This window comes from Euleptes europaea, chromosome 15 (assembly GCF_029931775.1).
Source record: "Euleptes europaea isolate rEulEur1 chromosome 15, rEulEur1.hap1, whole genome shotgun sequence".
In the NCBI taxonomy this organism is placed as follows: Eukaryota; Metazoa; Chordata; class Lepidosauria; order Squamata; family Sphaerodactylidae; genus Euleptes; species Euleptes europaea.
The window spans coordinates 49,141,077-49,158,149 of NC_079326.1; the positions used below are offsets into that span (position 1 = coordinate 49,141,077).

The 17,073-nt window shown below is 45.3% G+C and overlaps 1 protein-coding gene across 1 annotated transcript in view; it reads right to left on the minus strand.

The window, feature by feature from the left end:
• The window catches only part of PARD3B (par-3 family cell polarity regulator beta), a 578,916-nt gene that overhangs the window by 240,997 nt on the left and 320,846 nt on the right, over positions 1–17,073 (minus strand). The window lies entirely within an intron of this gene.

A 17,073-nucleotide genomic window follows, 5' to 3' on the forward strand; every position in this document is an offset into this window, starting at 1 on the left:
GATGGACTCAATAAAGGAAGCCAAGGCCCTCAATTTGCAAGATCTGAGCAAGGCTGTCAAAGATAGGACATTCTGGAGGACTTTGATTCATAGGGTCACCATGAGTCGGAAGCAACTTGACGGCACTTAACACACACACAAACTACTCACGATGATTAAAAAAATTATAACACCCGCATGATTTTACAGAAGAGCTCCATGTGGTATTCCTAAAAAGTGTTAGATTCTGCAGTTGTACAACTAGAACGTTTGGACATTTCAGTCCTGGGAGTAAGTGAATTAAAGTGGACTGGATTAGGACATTTTCAATCAGAAAATTACAAAGTGTTTTATTCAGGGAATGACAAAAAGAGAAGAAACGGAGTTGTTTTAATAGTGAGGCAAGATGTAGCAAAGGCAGTCAGGTGCTATAATGCAAAGTCTGACAGAATAACATCAATCAGACTTCAGGGAAAGCCTATCAACATAAGCATCATTCAAGTTTATGCCCCAACTACAGATGCTGATGAGGAAGAAATTGAAAGTTTTTATGCCAGTGTTCAGGAAGAAATTGATCACACACCTAAACAAGATATGCTCATAATCATAGGTGACTGGAACGCAAAAGTAGGAAACAAAGTAGAATCAAATGTTGTTAGCAGATTTGGGCTAGGAGCACGAAATGAAGCAGGAGAACGCCTCGTAGAATTCTGTGAAGACAACAATCTGTTTATTGCAAACACATGTTTCAGGCAACCAAACAGACGATTGTATACATGGACATCACCAGACGGCCAGTATAGAAATCAAATAGATTACATAATTGGAAGCAGAAGATGGAGAAGCTCTATTCTCTCAGCCAAAACAAGACCAGAAGCTGACTGTGGTACAGATCATGAATTGTTAATATCAAAAATCAAGATAAAGCTTAAGAAAAAAACCAAAACATTCATAGCACCAAAATACAATCTAAGCAATATTCCTGAAGAGTTTAAAGACCATGTAAGGAACAGATTTGCATTACTGAGTTCAAGTGAATGTAAACCTGAAGAACTATGGGTGGAAACTAGAGATATTATTAAGGAAGAATGTGCAAAGACTATTCCTGTAGCCAAAAGAAATGAAAAACCTCGATGGATGTCTGAGGAAACTCTTAAAATTGCCAAAGATAGACGAGAAGCAAAAGTAGAAGGTGACAGAAACAGAATCAAAAGTCTAAGTGCAACGTTCCAGCGACTTGCACGTAAAGACAAAGAGACCTACCGTATATACTCGCGTATAAGCCGAGTTTTTCAGCCCCAAAAATGGGCTGAAAAAGCCGGCCTCGGCTTATACGCGGGTCAATACGGGGGGAGGGAGGGAGGAGGGAGGGGGGAAACTTACCGCTGTCGCCGCCGCCGCCGGGCCCGTGCCGCTTCCTGCCGCCGGGAGCGGCCTGGGGTAGCCTCCTGCAGCCGCAGGAAGGCTGCCCCGCCCCCCCCGCCATTTTTCCCGGGCGGGAGGGGCCTTGGGCAGCCGCCTGCAGCCGCAGGATGGCTGCCCAAGCCCCCCCCGCCCCCGCCCCCATTTTTTTCGGGCGGGAGGGGCCATGGGCAGCCTCCTGCAGCCGCAGGATGGCTGCACCGGCCCCCCCGGCCCCCGCCGCCATTTTTCCCGGGCGGGAGAGGCCTTGGGCAGTCTCCTGCAGCCGCAGGATGGCTGCCCAAGGCCCCCCCGCCCCCACCGCCATTTTTTTCGGGCGGGAGGGGCCATGGGCAGCCTCCTGCAGCCGCAGGATGGCTGCCCAAGGCCCCCCCCGCCATTTTTTCAGGGCGGGAGGGGCCTTGGGCAGCCTCCTGCAGCCGCAGGATGGCTGCCCCGGCCCCCCCGGCCCCCGCCGCCATTTTTCCCGGGCGGGAGGGGCCTTGGGCAGCCTCCTGCAGCCGCAGGATGGCTGCCCAAGGCCCCCCCGCCCCCGCCGCCATTTTTTCCGGGCGGGAGGGGCCATGGGCAGCCTCCTGCAGCCGCAGGATGGCTGCCCCGGCCCCCCGCCGCCATTTTTCCCGGGCGGGAGGGGCCTTGGGCAGTCTCCTGCAGCCGCAGGATGGCTGCCCAAGCCCCCCCCGCCCCCACCGCCATTTTTTTCGGGCGGGAGGGGCCATGGGCAGCCTCCTGCAGCCGCAGGATGGCTGCCCAAGGCCCCCCCGGCCCCCGCCGCCATTTTTTCCGGGCGGGAGGGGCCTTGGGCAGCCTCCTGCAGCCACAGGAAGGCTGCTCCGGGTCCCCCTGGGCCTCGCTGCCGCTTCCTCCTGCCTGGAGCGGCCTGGGGCAGCCTCCTGCAGCCGCAGGAAGGCTGCCCAGGCCCCCCCGGGCCACGCCGCCGCCGGACCCTCGCTGCTGGAGAGCCCTGTCAGGTAAGCCTGCGGGGGGGGGGAGGGGTTATAAGCCGACCCTCGGCTTATACGCGGGTGCCTAATTTTTCCCCATTTTTGGGGAGAAATTAGGCACCTCGGCTTATACGCGGGTCGGCTTATGCATGGGTATATACGGTATATAATAACCAATGTAAAGAAATAGAAGAAAACAACAAAAAAGGAAGAACAAGAGATCTGTTCCACAAGATCCAAGAAATCAAAGGGAAATTTAAAGCACGGTTAGGCATGCTGAATGATCAGCATGGAAATACATAACCGAACAGGGCAAAATAAAGAAAAGGTGGGAACAATACACTGAAGAACTATACAGAAGAGATGAAAGGATAGCAGATTCTTTCCAAGAAGAATCTTTTGAAGAAGAACCTAGTTTTAGAAAGTGAAGTGAAAGCTGCACTGAGAGCAATCGGGAGAAACAAATCACCAGGAGCAGATGGGATATCAATAGAGCTATTCCAAGCCACAGAAATAGAGTCCATCAAAATCTTGACAAGAATATGTCAACAGATATGGAAAACAAAACAACGGTCCACAGACTGGAAACGATCCATTTACATTCCAATTCCCAAGAAAGGAGACATCAAAGATTGCAGCAACTATCGGAACATCGCATTAATTTCTCATGCAAGTAAAGTGATGCTCAAAACCTTACAGCAAAGGCTGTTACCATATATATGGAACGAGAAATGCCTGATGTTCAAGCTGTTTTCAAAAAAGGAAGAGGCACTAGAGATCATATTGCAAATATATGCTGCATACTGGAGCATACGAAAGAATTTCAGAAGAAAATCAGCTTGTGTTTCATAGATTACAGCAAAGCTTTTGACTGTGTGGATTACAAAAAGCTATGGCTGGTTTTAAAGGAAATTGGTGTGTCTCTACATCTGATCGTTTTGATGCGCAACCTGTACTCTGGACAAGAGGCCACAGTCAGAACAGAATATGGAGAAACTGAATGGTTTCCAATTGGCAAAGGAGTCAGACAAGGACGTGTTTTATCTCCCTATCTCTTCAATCTATATGCAGAACATATAATTAGGAAAGCTGGATTAGATTTAGATGAAGGTGGAGTGAAAATTAGAGGGGGGAACATTAATAATTTGAGATATGCCGATGACACTACATTATTGGCAGAAAATAGTGAAGATTTGAAACGACTACTGCTGAAAGTTAAAAGAGAAAGTGCCAAAGCAGGACTACAGCTGAACATCAAGAAAACAAAAGTAATGACTACAGGAGAATTACACAACTTTAAGGTTGACAATGAGGAAATGGAAATTGTTGAAGACTTTCTATTCCTTGGCTCCACCATCAACCAAAAGGGAGACTGCAGCCAAGAAATCAGAAGGAGATTGAGACTGGGAAGGGAAGCCATGAAGGAGCTAGAAAAGATTTTGAAGTGTAAGGATGTGTCACTGGCCACCAAGACTAGATTAATTCATGCCATCGTATTTCCTATTACTATGTATGGGTGTGAAAGCTGGACAGTGAAGAAAGCTGATAGGAATAAAATATATTCCTTTGAAATGTGGTGTTGGAGGAGAGCGTTACGGATTCCGTGGACTGCCAATAAAACAAATCAGTGGGTTATAGATCAAATCAAGCCTGAACTGACCCTAGAAGCTAAAATGACTAAACTGAGGCTATCGTATTTTGGTCACATCATGAGACGACAAGAGTCACTGGAAAAGTCAGTCATGCTAGGAAAAATTGAGGCCAACAGGAAAAGAGGAAAACCCAACAAGAGACGGATTGACTCAGTAAAGGAAGCCACAGCCCTCAATTTGCAAGATCTGAGCAAGGCTGTCAAAGATAGGACATTTTGGAGGACTTTGATTCATAGGGTCGCCATGAGTCGGAAGCGACTTGACGGCACTTAACACACACACACACACAACTGGAAATCACCTCTTGCTCGCCAAAGCTTATTGGAGTTTTTAACTCTAATAAATTTTACTTGCAACCCTCCTAGGTACAGAAGACATACACAGCCACGAAGGATAGACGTATACGCAAGTCAAAAACACCATTTCTATTCTGAATCGTCAAGAAAAATCTGAAACAGAAGACCCAAATGAGGCTAACCCATCAGCATCCCAATCAAATTTCACAACTGACGCGGGATCGCTCTGTCGTTACAGCCACAGAAATTCAAAATCTGTTTGCCAGACATACCAGAACTTATCTATGGCTCCCCTTTTATTGCTGAGGCTTTTCCTTTAAGAAAAGATATTTAAAATGTCGTTTTAAAAAAGTTCTTTTAGGTACAAGAATGCCCCTTGTAAAACAAGGATTCTATTAGGTGCAAGCACACCACGGCCTCGTGGAAGCCAGAAAAGAGACTAGTATATATGAGGGCCCTGAAGAACAGTATGCGGGAACCCAGCCCATTTCTGCTTACCCAATACCTTCTGGCTAGATTCTTCAAGTTTACTATCAGCCTTTGCGTGCTTAAATAACCTTGGGGAAAAAATACCCCTCAGTGTACTGTAACTGTGGACATGGCACAGTACTTAAAGTCGGAAGGAGTAGCTGAAGTCATTATTGAAGGAACATGTTCATTAGAAGCAGGCGAAAGCTTCTCAGCTCGAAAATTACTGTTCTCACAGACCTCATTGTCCATTTCTCACACTGATACTTCACAGAGTTATAGACGTCTTCCTGGGTTGTGAGGAGGGCACTAAATTTTAGTTCATTTCTTGCACACCCCAAGCGGAAACGATGCCACTCACCCTCACAAGGAAGGTTTTGGGTACTCTACTCTGAAGCACTCTCTTCATTAGAAGTCGAACAGTGCAAACCTATGGAGAGTTACTCCAGTCTAAGCCCATTGACTTCAACGGGCTTAGAATGGAGTAACTCACCATAGGATAGCATTCTAAATGTTCCTACTTCTCTGGGCTACAACCATACACTGTTGGATACTGTGCTCTCATTGAGCTGAAGCAACCATTGGTGTCTTGACTGGCTTGTCCACACAGGAAAATCCAGGTGTGAATGATTGTTATGGTGCAACAACAGTGCAACGATAGTACCACAGGTGTGGACATAGCCCAGGTTAGGACTTGAAATGGTTTCCAGTTTTGTGTGCTTGTGTAATAGGTGCTACTAAAAAGAAGAATTGGTTTTTATATGCTGACTTTCTCTACCACTTAAGGAAGAATCAAACCGGCTTGCAATCACTTTCCCTTCCCCTCCCCACAACAGAAACCCTGTGAGGTAGGTGAGGCTGAGAGAGTGTGACTAGCCCAAGGTCACCCAGCTGGCTTCATGCGTTGGAGTGGGGAAATCAATCCAGTTCACCAGATTAGCCTCTGCCACTCATGTGGAGGAGTGGGGAATCAAACCCGGTTCACCAGATCAGAGTCCACTGTTCCAAACCACTGCTCTTAACCACTACACTATGCTGGTGTAGAAGAGCAGGCGATTTAACCCCCCCCCAAAAAAAAACCTCTAAAACTTTTTAGCATGGATTAGAAGGAACATGCTGGTGAACGCCTGCAATGACTGCAATAACTCACGCCAAGCTACAGTGGCTGAACAAGGTGGTAAGCTATGCTATCAAAGTACTCAGCACGGGCCCCATGAATTAAGCATAAATATTTCTACAACATCCTGTTTAACACATTTCATTACCCTTTATGGACACTGTTTCAAATTTAAATGGGAGAAGTAAGTATTTCTTCCAGCCTTCCTGCTCTTTTCTTCTTCAGGTGTCGGAGCTGCCCGGCCAACAATGGAACTACATCAGGAACCAATTTCACAGGGATCTGCAGAAGTTACAGAGCTAGCTGTCTATTACTGAGTGTTGTCATCTTGTAAAACATACATGCAGGTGAAGTAGAAGATAAAAATGGCACAGGATATGTAAGTGGAACAAGGAGGCACGCAAAGCTAGAACCGTTCAGTGGGTTTTAATGTTAGGCAAATTTAAGAAAGCAACACAAGATGATTTGGCACGGTTCCTACATGAACTACATGAGGGAGGGCTGTGGCTCAGTTTGTAGAGCCTCTGCTTGGCATGCAGAAGGTCCCAGGTTCAATCCCCGGCATCTCCAGTTAAAGGGACTAGGCGAGTAGGTGATGTGAAAGACCTCTGCCTGAGACACTGGAGAGCCGCTGCCGATCTGAGTAGACAATACTGACTTTTATGGACCAAGGGTCTGATTCAGTATGAGGCAGCTTCATGTGTTCAACTACATGCAAAACTGCACAACTGAAAGATTTCATGAATTGATCTAAATATCCTAAATGACTGCTGCTACTTACAATAGGTGGTAACCTTCACAGAGCTGGCAATGCTCACTGTTTGGTACCGATTGTAAGATATAAAGCAGTACTAAGATGAGAGAGAAATGAAGATTGTCTAAAATAAATCTGTGCAATTAATGAAGCTAAGGACGGGGGGGGGGGATAAGAGTAAGCATTGCCACCAAACGGGAACGATCGGCGACACAGAAAGCAATTTACACTGCTGTTCCCTGGGGACTTTAACATCTAGTGTGTGTGCGTGAGAGAGAACCCAGTTTAAAGGGAAACCTGGTTGCTAGGTCACAAAGTGCAAGCTTCCTTTGTTCCTTAATTGCCATTGTGGAGTCTACCATTATTGCCAAATTAGCAACTGCTGAAATGGATTTTGAGCACCGCCTTGCTTGCGATATAAAGGTGCTTAAAATTATTCAAGGCATATAAGGATCCCTGAAAGGAGAAGCGGCGCCCATTTGGGGCTGGAAGGAAGAACGGCAAAGAGGAGCCTAATCAACAGAAGAAGAAAAGACACAGGGAAAGCTTTTTTTCTGATCAGAGCAGAGAGAGAGAAAAAGCAGTGTGGCTTTTCAGGGAGAAAACAAGCTTTGATTGCTAGCTTTCGACAGGAAAATCGCCACGCCTCAAAATATACTATTCTCTTCCAAGGCTTCATTTGAGCCCCGAAACCTGCTTTCAGCGTCCAGGCTCATTCCTGCAAGATATACGGATGATAAAGAGAAGGCTTCTGAGCGTGCACAAGGTCGTCCCCCCCCTTAATGCTCCGGTGCTCTTTGGACAAATGTAAAGCCACACTCAGAGAGCAATCCAAAAACCAGGTCTAATCAGATTCCTCCCCTGTGCTATTCAATGGGGTTTATTCCCAGGAAAATATTCTCAGGATTGCACTGAAACTCACAAGAGGACTGCACTGGGCTAGTGACACCTGTGAAGATTATACTCCGCTAGAAAGGAGGGGGGAAGAGGAGAGGAGTACACTGTCCTTCTAGCAGCTTCCGCAGAGCTCCCACACAGTTCATCAGCTTCATTGGCAAACTGTACCACTTCAGACAGCAGATGAGAACTTGCATGACTGAATGACTGTCCACACAAAACAAACAAAGGTATCACACACAAAAAACTGACCCCAGAGAGGGGGCTAAACTAGAACTCTTCTACCAGTTACTTTTCTCTGCAGAGGGTGGTTGCTGTAGATCTCCCTACACTAACTAAAAGTTTGCAGCAGCTCTGCTGTACACTTGCTCTCCCAGAAAGGCAGGAGGGAAACTGGAAGCTGGGGCTATTCCCGCCCTAGGAGAGAGGAAGTTAAAGATTAGTCCTGCCTCCCCTAGCAGTGGGCGTGAATAACCCAAGCTGCAAGATGCCCTTACCCTCAGAGCGGGAAAGCAGTCTTTGGGTGTAGATGGGAGGAGTAACTTCCTAGAGACCTACCTAATCCCATGACGTCCCCCAGTTTCTCCCAGAGATTTGAGATCACAGGAAGATTCTGTATAGTGACCAGGATCCCAGAATAGACCTATCACTGTACATAACTATTCTTACACACGGTTGTTATCAAAGATAAAGGTAGTCCCCTGTGCAAGCACCGAGCCATTCCTGACCCATGGGGTGACGTCACATCCCAACGTTTACTAGGCAGACTTTGTTTACGGGGTGGTTTGCCAGTGCCTTCCCCAGTCATCTTCCCTTTACCCCCAGCAAGCTGGGTGCTCATTTTACCAACCTCGGAAGGATGGAAGGCTGAGTTAACCTCAAGCCGGCTACCTGAAACCAACTTCCGTTGGGATCGAACTGAGGTCGTGAGCAGAGCTTGGACTGCAGTACTGCAGCTTACCGTTTACATATCAACAAGTGATATCTACAATAAGTGTGTTTGTTCACAGTACTGAATAATACTTGATAGTATAAACAAGTAGTGTGGTATGCAAGACATGTAAGCATGGATTCCAGCAGGCCTGGTGGATATGACAGGAAGGCATGATCTCACTCAACCACCATACAGGGTCTCTAAAAGGTTGCACAGACCAAGTCCTCTAACACTAGGGAGACAATAAGTGAAGCAAGAGCTGTGTGTGTGTTAAGTGCCGTCAAGTCGCTTCCGACTCATGGCGACCCTATGAATGAAAGTCCTCCGAAATGTCCTATCTTTGACAGCCCTGCTCAGATCTTGCAAATTGAAGGCTGTGGCTTCCTTTATTTAGCAAGAGCTACTGAATCCATTTGTCTTTGTACTTGATGGGACTCTCCCTGCAGTCGATCAAGGTCGTGATGTGTACTGTAAAGGCTGAGTACTACGGAATGGGTTAAATTAAGACTAATGGACAGCAAATGAGAAACTTGTTTCCTCTATCAGTCAAATTAGACTGATAAACTTGTGAAACTAGAGAGCAAAGACATATGGCATAAAGGATGACATATAGATGGATGCCATATGTGTTCACGGAGACGCTTGGGAGGCTTAGTTTCCATTTAAAATAAATGCCATTTTTGCCTTTGAAAATACAATTCAAGGATAATGTCAGTCTTGGTGCACTAATGTGGGCAGATGGCTGTGATCAGGTATCCCTGGGTTCTGTTATCAATTCTGTTTGACACTTCCTTGGATTTTGAAGCTCGCCCAAGCAGGTTACAAATGGGACAGAACTTTTTTTTAATGTAATCACTGCCAAGGTGCAGAACACCAACTTGACTGAAACAATTGCCAGCAATAAAATGCCTCGTAAACGTCTGCCCAACTAGTTCCCCACCCCGGCTACAATGAACGTCGGTTTCGCAAACCCTGGTAAAGGACTGAGAATTCAAAAAGCATTATGTATGCGCTTTATTTGAAGTGTTATTCAGGTTTCTGAATGAGAACTTACATACCTAATGACAACATTGGAAATGGAATTGTGTGTGTGTAAAGTGCCGTCAAGTCGAAGCCGACTTATGGCGACCCCTTTTGGGGTTTTCATGGCAAGAGACTAACAAGAGGTGGTTTGCCAGTGCCTTCCTCTGCACAGCAACCCTGGTATTCCCTGGAGGTCTCCCATCCAAATACTAACCAAGGCTGACCCTGCTTAACTTCTGAGATCTGACGAGATCAAGCTAGCCTGGGCCATCCAGGTCAGGGCAGAAATGGAATTACTAGCAAGTTATTTTAATTTTTGCATAAACGTGCTGCTTGGCCTAAAGAAAGCAGCCTTCTGAAAATTAATTTCCCATGGATTTTGAAAAAAAGAAAAACATGACAGTGTTTATGCTGTAAGTAAACAAAGCACTGCACTATATAATTTAAAAATTCATTGCCATGTACTTAAAATTGGACCATAAGTTGAACAGGTTTATGGCCTAACCACATTTTATAGTGATACTGTCAAAATATGTAGTGAAACGGCAGAGATTAACTACCCAGTATATTCCCTTGAAATGAAAATGAAGTTTCCCTGTCACCTCCTTGGTCCTGCCAGTTAAAGTGAGCTATCCGTGATTATTCAAAAGTGTACTGAGGATCTTCTCTGTTAGATTAATAGGTGAATGTTTCATTGCCCCTTTTCTCAAGCTATATAATATTCTGACTTTTTTACTGGCGACACTAGAAACTTCCAATGTTAACAACTTCCTAGTGAAAGGATACACTGGAAATCAGATAAAGAACATGGGAAACTTTGTGTATTCAAGGGTGTGTATGTGTGTGACAGGAAAAGTTGAGGGCAGTAGGAAAAGAGGAAGACCCAACAAGAGATGGATTGACTCAATAAAGGAAGCCACAGCCCTCAATTTGCAAGATCTGAGCAAGGCTGTCAAAGATAGGACATTTTGGAGGGCATTGATTCATAGGGTTGCCATGATTGACTTGACAGCACTTAACACACACGTGTGTGTTTACACACACAAACACAGACACTTACATACAGATGCTTTAGTTTTTGAAACATCCATCACTACTGGTTGTGAGATCTCTGGGTTCAGTTGAGTATAACTGCAGCCACTGGGATCTGCATCAGGAGCAAGGGGTCAAATAGAAATTTCTCAAGGGATGGTTCAAGCCAAAAACAAACAAACATGGGGAGGATTAAACCATTCCCAAGGTGCCATGGTCCCAATCGAGATGGGATCTTCCACAGTGGCTATTTGGGGCCTCATACGTGGAATTGGGGCCTCATACTTGGAACTGCCATAGTACTGTCTGATTTGACCCTCAGCTAGTGAAATGATATGGGATGGGTACATGCATGAATGGAAAATGGGCACGAAACATGTATTAAAATTCCACCACGTAAACATCCATGTGCCTCAACTTTTATTCAAACAAAACACATAGAAAATCCATTTACAGGCACACGCTACAAACTGAATGGAACCACATAAATCCTGTGAACTGATGATTACTCAGTATTTGTAACTGTGTTACAGAGCCAGAAAATATGTTATGATCATCACAGGGCCAGGCATCTCCCTGGTGAGTTTTACACACTCTCACAACATTTAGCAGCTTTCATCTTTGAAGTCCTGGATATGATGTAGAGAGTTTCCCTATTTTTGCCAGGAACATTCCCTTACTGAGGGCCAAGACCCACATGCTGAGTTTTACCAAATGTTACAGTATAGGGGAATGTTGGCTCTTGCATAACAATCCCAGTGGGAATCAGAGTGTTTAGGCCAGCTTAGGCTGTCCAGGACTTACCTGACACACTTCAGCAATCTTTCCTAAAAATCCCTCCCCCACACCTATATTTCTGTCTTGTTAAATAGGTCTCAGTATTAAGTTTCCAATACAGAGCAAAGTTGTTACGGAGCAGGGGGAGTGGTTCAGTTAAGAGACACTGATTCTACCATTTTAAACCCTCAAAAGTGTATTCAGCATAAAATCCATGTAACTTTCCCACTCAGTCTGAAATTTGGCACACAGAATATACCTCCAAAGGGTGTAATCTGTATAAATTTTCAGAAGTCTGTCATAAATGATCATGTTATAGAAGTTTTTAAAAGTTGCTTGAGCTTGAAGATGCAGACAGTTTGCAACCTCTTTTTGTGGTTGTGTGGAATGCACGCCAAAATTGGGGGGGGGGGGAATGGCAGACTGTCCAGTGCATCACAGAAGAATTAGCTGCCATTGCAACGGTAGAGTTGGTTGCCTGGGTAGAAGGGGTCCAGGCAGAGAAAGTCCATATAAATTTAACATTTTGCTCAGGGGATAACATTTGTTTTGTTGTGTGAGTGAGCCGCATGCCAACGTACAAGAACCCAAATGGCATGACCCCCGAGGTGTGAGAGGGTGCAATTTCATAACAATAAAGCCGAATGTTTACATGCTGGACAGGAAGGAGAGCCTTAGATTACAATGTCCATGCATTTTAGCGCAGGGTGAACTTGGCTTTTGTCTAAAATGTCACCCGTTTAAAGGATGCACCAGACTGCACAGGCACAAAGCGCGGACAGATTCAAAAAGATTCTCTGCGCTTGGCAAGCTGGTCATTTTAATGACTCTACTCGGGAAAAATGGAGGCGGCGACTGAGAAGATACAGTCAAGTCTTTTACACGCCACTTCCTACCAAGCCAGACCTGGCTCTATAGCCTGGTGGGAAGCTGCTCGACATGGGGCTTGACAAGGACCCCAAAATTATGTGATCAGGAGCTTGGCTCAAATGTAAACAAGAAAGGTTCATCTATTCTACCACCTATTAGCAGTGCCGCCTGCTTTTGACAGCAGTCTGGAATGTCGGTTGTCGAGCGCCAAATGATCATGTTTTATTCTGATGCCTGAGCTAGGATATGGATTGCATTTTAAGATTTTTGTTTGTTTTATCTCTAGTGATAAGATTGTGTCTTGTATGTTGTGAGCTGCCCTGAACCCTGTGACCCAGGGAGGTGCAGGGTATAAGTCTAAAATAATTTTAAAAATACAATAAAAAGGTAAGCTTACTTGGCTATAGTTTTGAGCCACACATGAGCTGCCTTATACTGAATCAGACCCTTGGTCCATCAAAGTCAGTATTGTCTACTCAGACCAGCAGCGGCTCTCCAGGGTCTCAGGCAGAGGTCTTTCACATCACCTACTTGCCTAGCCCCTTTAACTGGAGATGCCGGGGATTGAACCTGGGACCTTCTGCATGCCAAGCAGATGCCCCTCCCCAAAGTCAAAGTTCTCATTGTGCCTGTGCAATACAAAAGGCCCCTCTGCTACTTCTGAGAGCATCTTGGTGTTGGTTATACATCCCACTGAAGTTTATTGTGAATACAGAGGAAATGTCATGTCAAACCCACATAGACTTTATTCTGAGGGGCATATTTTAAAATAAAAGAACTAAGTTATTTACAATGGACACTATTAATGGGTAGTTCATCTCAGTCAGTAACCAGAATTCAGTAAGCACACAGAAAGTCTATTTCTAAACTAACCCCCCCCCCAATATTTTCTTGAAGTTTGGTGCCTGCCAAATGTTTAATCAAAATGCAGCAGAGGATAGATTCAACAGGCACTCCCAATAGATTAATATGATGAAGAATGTACACACGAGCAGTTTCTGTAAAAAGTCTTAGGACTAATCAGGCTTGATTTATATGTTATCACACCTGTATGCTTCAGAATGGTTATGGCACATGCTAGCTACTCCACTAACACACAATTGGGCCTTAGGAGGATATCACACAGAGTCAGTTGTGATTACCTCTTTTCCTAGAAGAAATAAGAGCCAGGTATCATCATTCAAACCCTGTGCACGGTTTCAAATATATGTAAGAAACCCACACTCTTTGACTAAATGATGCTGTTATTAAAAGATGGGGAAGCAATAACATAATAGATAATATTCTGTCCTTGAGGGATTCACCGCTCTTCCTACTGCCACCACCCCACAAACCAGTGATCGATTTATAACCTCAGATTTTTATCCTGCATGAGTTTCAACTGCAGACAAAACTCCCAGTGAGTAACTGTGTGGGGTCAGAAACAAAAGGTTTAAGGACAGCGGTTCTTTATAGCAAAGGATGCACATTAATATACATATAGACTGGCTTCAGATTTGTTCATGCAAAAAGCATTCCCTAATTCATCCGGAGATTTTAAGTTGCAAAAATTTAGCATTGCAATGCATTCTGTAAGGGGAAAAAACACTTGAAAAGCAGGGATATTTTTAGTGTTAAATGAATAATTTATGATGCAGAATATAATACTGGAGGCCATATGCAGAACCACTCTTGATCTCGATCTCTCTCAAGCACACAATATAGATATTAGACTGGAAAAGTCAAAAGAATCAATACAACCAATACAGGCCGCAAATTGGGGGGGGGGGAGGGGTAGAAGGCTTATTAAACAAAACCCAAAGGAAAAAGTAGCTAACAGTATAATCTTAAAAAGACTTATACCCTTCCATTGAAGTCAACAGGCTCAGAAGGGTGTAACTCTGCTTGGCCTGGCACATTCCATCTTTTTCAACGGAACTCTAGTTGTTTCCACACAGTGAGAGAATGGGCAGCCCATTCCTGAGCCTTCCATTAGCCTCCAAAGCCATTCCCCGGCCGCCGAAAGGCTTTAAAAAGCCTTTTGAAGGTTTTTTTAAAAAAATAATAATAATTAATGGTGCATTTTGCCCCATTGAAAAAGCTGGTGCTGTCCTCTCCATCGGTGTACCCAGGGCAAAAGGGGTCAGGAAACTGCCTACAGGCAGCTCCGCCCCCTGGCACACCCCGGGACACCGGTGCAGGGCTTTGCGCTGGTGGGATGCCGGCAGAAGGCCCAGCCAGTGTCCCTGGGTAGTGCTGCTGCGGCAGCGCTGGGAGAATGGCGTCTGGGTCCCCCCACTGGCATCCGTGCCACCCTGGACAATGTAAGTGGCATGGGCGCTGGTGCAGAGAGCACGAACACCGGTGCAGCCTCTTCCTGGCCTCCTTAGGACTTTAGTTCTTTCGGTTCAGGAATGGGCTGTTAAACCTATAGAAAATTCTCATGCTCATTCACAAAGTTGCTGATCTTTTTAGATGCAAATATACCTTTAAACAGCCCTGACATGGATAGCCTCTGGCTAACCCCCTCTCCTCAGATCTCAGAAGCAAAGCAGGGTCGGCCCTGGTTAGAATTTGGATGGGAGACCTCCAAGGACTACCGGAGGTGTGACACAGAGGCAGGCAATGGCAAACCACCTCTAAATGTCTCTTGCCTTGAAAACCCTATGGGGTCACCATAAGTCAGCTGTTACTTGATGGCACACACATGCACACACACATTTAAGCGTGGTGTAGTGGTTAAGAGCGGTGGTTTGGAGCGGTGGTTTCTGATCTGGAGAATCGGGTTTGATTCCCCACTCCTCCACATGAAACCAGCTGGGGTCACCTTGGGCTAGTCGCACTCTCTCAGCCCCACCTACCTCACAGGGTGTCTGTTGTGGGGAGAGGAAGGGAAGGTGATTGTAAGACGGTTTGATTCTCCCTTAAGTGGCAGAGAAAGTCTGCATATAAAAACCAACTCTTCTTCTTCTTAAACAGAGTTCGCCTGACATTTGTATATTTACACAGACACACTATGAATATCCAGCACTACTGGATATACAGCCACAGCCTTCAATTTGCAAGATCTGAGCAAGGCTGTCAAAGATAGGACATTTGGAGGACTTTCATTCATAGGGTCGCCATGAGTCGGAAGCGACTTGATGGCACTTCACACACACACACACTGCTGTTTTAGAACTCTACTGAAAGTGTATCCTATCTAGTAGCTGCAATTAACAGCTAATTTGCTTTCTACACTGTCATTCTAGAACAGAAGGCAGCTTTTAATCAGAGAAAACGAGAAAAGAAATGCCACATTGGGCAATCCGTTAATAGCCTCGCTGCAAATTCTCCTTCTACCCATCCCCACAGCCATTCCCTTGTCACTCCTGAACCGATCAATTCAGATCTAGTTTATTACCTTGGTCTCAACACTTTTTGACATACAGATTTACACTCCAAGATTGCTTGGAATTTGTATGGAGATAACTATCCTAATTGGAAATATGTCAACTTGTGGAATGCACAGGAACAGAATCAAAATAAACCGACATTAAGAAATCAAGTTCAAGTTCTCAGGTAAAGCTGGGACAACTCATTCAAAATAATTCTTTGATAAGCCTTCATTTCATTTCTGAAATGGAAAGCATGCTGGGAAGAGGTCATATTTATTCTTTTGGATTGTACAATAGAAGAGGAAGAGCCATTAAGTGTTGACGTTTTCGCAGAAGTGACAATCTCCCATGCAAGTCAAAAACAATGAAATGGGACATAAGAAAATAAATAGCCCATTGATGGCTCGCTATGCAATTCTGATTAAATCTTGCTTCCAAGGCTTCTCTTTTATACTTCTAAATCTCTTGTTTTTTTTTCTAATGGAATACTTCACCTGTTAGATGTACTGAATGGTTAACTGAGACCCACCTGTGGTTTTCCCACAGCACGTGCCCACATGTCGTGCGATCAAAACTCAGTAGGCTACTCTGCAACAGCCTTTATTCAGGGGATCTGAATGATATGTACCTCTATGTGCACCAAGTTTTATGTACTAGAGTAGACACAGGGTTGCCAGCCTCCAGGTGGGGCCTGGAGATCTCCCAGAACTACAGTGATCAGTTCCCCTAGAGAAAATGGCTGCTTTAGAAGAAGAGTTGGTTTTTATATGCCGACTTTCTCTACCACTTAAGGTAGACTCAAACTGGCTTACTATCACCTTCCCTTCCCCTCCCCACAACAGACACCCTGTGAGGTAGGTGAGGCTGAGACAGCTCTAACAGAGCTGTAACTTGCCCAAGGTCACCCAGCTGGCTTCATGTGTAGGAGTGGGGAAACAAATCCAGTTCACCAGATTAGCCTCTGCCGCTCATGTGGAAAAGTGGAGAATCAAACCTGGTTCTCCAGATCAGAGTCCACCACTCCAAACCACCGCTCTTAACCCCTACACCACACTGGCTCTTTAGAGGCCCTAAACGGTCTTTAGAGGGTGGACTCTATGGCAGAGGTGACAAACTCATTTGTTTTGAGGGCCAGATATGACATAAATGTCACTTGGTGGGGCCATGCATTGCCAGCCCAGATTGAGGGTGGGAGGGCAGCTGCCTTGGCTGGCTGGCTGGATAAGAACTCTCAAGGTGCTGGCCCACAGGCCATATGTATGACACCCCTGCTCTACGGCATCACATCCCTGCGGGGCTCTCTCCCCTTCTCAGACACCACCCAGACAATTTATGTTGCACAATCATTTTCCTGAATACGTAAGCTAAAATAAGAGCTTACCAGGTGAGAGAAATGTGCGTGTCATCTGGGGCAGCTGCCTGCTTGGGGCTTGGTCAGCAAATTTTTAAGTTGATAATTTTGTATGGCCAGCAAATGATGTTATAAATATCCAAATGGCCCTTGGCGGAAAAAAGGTTCCCCACCCCTGGCTTAGGTGCACAGTAAAAATAA